This window comes from Nymphaea colorata, chromosome 2, assembly GCF_008831285.2.
Source record: "Nymphaea colorata isolate Beijing-Zhang1983 chromosome 2, ASM883128v2, whole genome shotgun sequence".
Classification (NCBI taxonomy): domain Eukaryota; kingdom Viridiplantae; phylum Streptophyta; class Magnoliopsida; order Nymphaeales; family Nymphaeaceae; genus Nymphaea; species Nymphaea colorata.
The window spans coordinates 30,331,673-30,334,500 of record NC_045139.1 but is presented as its reverse complement, the minus strand read 5'-3'; the positions used below and the strand labels follow the sequence as shown (position 1 = coordinate 30,334,500).

Below are 2,828 nucleotides of genomic sequence, written 5' to 3'. Positions count from 1 at the left end.
CCAATTCCTAATGATAAATCATGTTCTTTTGTTTTAATTTATGCAATGTACGATTTTTTCTGTCGATGATGCAATGTGCGATTTTTTCTGTCGATGATGCAATTTACGATTTTTTCTGTCGATGATGCAATTTACGATTTTTTCTGTCGATGATGCAATGTACGATTTTTTCTGTCGATGTATGTATTACTGGGGATTTTAGATCTTTGTTTTAAAATCTTCACGCAATATGCGTTAGACCTTTCGAAGGCTGTAAGTTAATCAATTACCTAAGGTATTTGGTTCATAGATTGAATACTTTCTGCATTCTTGTACATGTGTGTCTTACTTTTATATAAAGATGCATCTCCTTTCAAGAAATCAAGATCGTATCCTTATACGCATAAACAACCAAAAAATACTGTCTAAAAATGCAGCCTAGAAAACATAGAAACAGCCCAGAAAAGCTTGAAATTCTCATATGATTTACTTCTTTTTAGGTTTTTTTTTTTTTGCTTAAAGCTCAAAGTTGTTAACTCTGTCACAGGGATACGTGGGTTTAGCCCACGTACCCGCTTCGATACGTCGACACGTGGATCCGGATATGGTAATAACCAATGCTTGATGCTCACTAAGATCAGATTTGCATTCTCACTTTGAACTAGGATGCATATCACATCTGTAGAGCTTATCATTTTGCAAACAATGCAAAAATTTGATTCTAATTAAAATATGATTTTAGGAAAAAAAAGAAGTGTTTTATAGTAAAACCAAAACAAGTGAACAATAAATTGGATAAGGCTTTAGTCCTAAACGAGGACCCTGCAACTGCAATACGTATTAATCCAAATCTAAAGCTAGATATTACAAGAAAACATAAGGATGAACATGCTGAATTTGAGGTTAGATTAGTTTCTGCTCGATCTACTGTCAAGCTATATCCAGAGATTAAAGTTAGATAAGTGAATGTTTCTTTCAGTAAACTTATGCTTGAAACTTGGGCGTATTTGCAAATTAGATACATTTTTCATATTCTTTTTGAGGTAGCAGCAAAGTAGCATTTTTTGACTAACTTGACAGTTTTCATGACAGCCATGTTTTATTGATGTTGTGAACAGGAGAATCACTGGTCAGCATCGTAACCGGAGTTGCAGAACTTCATTCGTAAGAAAGAAACCAAGGCAAAAAAGAGAAGCAGATGAATATCCAACGAAGTGTTTCTTACTTTCGGCCAAACTGCAGCGTAACGATTCATATTCTCTAGATGAGGAAACATTGCAGCCGATCAAGCACTTAAGAAAAGATCTTCTTTTAAAAGATTGTAGATCTAAAAATGAATTTTTTGAACCCAGGTGTCATACAGCTTTCGCTCTCTCGCTTCACAGATCTTCCTTTAGGTGACATGCCATTTACACTTTACAGTATCAACTGTGATGTACCAATTCATTCTAGGAAAAGGCAGCAGGAACAGAACGCATCAGATGCACAAGTCTACTTCTCTGCAGCCCAGAACAGAAGCCAAATTAACTATTTCTCATGAGCAGTAATAGTTCAATCTTGCCTCTGTTCACATAGATTTTCAGGCCTTTCATAGAACCGCCATTTCGAAAGAAAAGGGCGCCTCTGTGAGAGAGAGAGAGAGGCCATCAGACGCCAACCAAGAGGATGAGACACAACCAAAATTCCGAAGACATTAATGGCTTGTATTTCACTTCTGCTGAAGAAATGAATAGGAATGATCAAAATCAAAACTAGATCCGAATTGATTAGTTAAAAGAAAGGATTTTTGGGTTGCATATGACTATTTGATTGAGATATGAGATATAGCTAAGGTTTGAAATGTTCAGGTAAGCAATGGTTTGCTGTCTTAGTGCAGTTGTCTGTGGAACGTTCTCTATGAGTAAAGGAAAAAATAGTCCTGTATCGATGAAATGGAATGGGGCCTGCCCAGAAGAGAACTATAAAAGCGCTTGAAGGGGCTAAGTAAAATCATACTTACCTGGACGGGGTCTATCGGTGATCAATTAGGCCGATGGCCTAGGGCAACTGCCTCCATTGCACTTGGGAGGAGAGTTGTCCTACCATCTCCCCAAGTGGGAGAGTGGACGTCATAATTTGTTTCTGCGGGGGAACGCGTTCGCGCGACCCCCACCAATTCCTAATGTTAAGTCTTTGTTGAATGATACCTTAATTTTAAGCACGCTTTGGTAATTGTTTTTGTAAAAATTGTCATTCCAACGAAAAACAGTTTATATTCGAGGTGATTCATACGCACAAAAGATGAAGTTTCACCTAAGCCTTGCTGTCTTATCCCGCTATAATCATGACCCCTTCTCCAACACCATGAAACTGATCATAGGTGTGTCTCTGTTAGCAGGAACACGACAGAGATGACTCTGGGTGATACAGATTCAGCCGACGACGCCTGTACGACCCTCGTGCAACCTGACTTTGGGCAGAAATGGAGCTCGACTTTCCTAGAATGGGAAGTTGATTTGGGAAAGGAGGACGTCGCCTTCTTTCATCCAGCCAGGGGATCTCCAATTCCAATCTTCTTCTCCCCCACATTCGTGGGTTGATATTGTTGAAGGCCCTCTGCTACGGGAGCCTGGTGACCTGGAAGTGGCTTAGCTCGGGTGGATAACATCGAATAATCATTCTCAAGGCCTCCTTTGGGGCAACGAAGGAACCATTTCGCTGGTCGATCGTGGGTTGTTTCTTCCACGAAGAGACCGTGTTACGGTGTGAGTATTGAATCGAGGTATGCTGCAGAGGATCTGAAGAAACCATGGAGGACTTCCTCTCCCCACAAATTTACATCACTTGAAAAGGGGGCCTCGCTTATCTGT

General features: G+C 39.8%; 1 non-coding gene across 1 annotated transcript; it reads left to right on the top strand.

Annotated features, from left to right (window-relative positions):
- The first annotated feature begins 1,970 nt into the window (after positions 1–1,970).
- LOC116249405 (U1 spliceosomal RNA) lies at positions 1,971–2,130 on the top strand. Its single transcript, XR_004171174.2, has one exon. It is a non-coding gene; the product is annotated as a U1 spliceosomal RNA (small nuclear RNA).
- Positions 2,131–2,828: the final 698 nt, after the last annotated feature.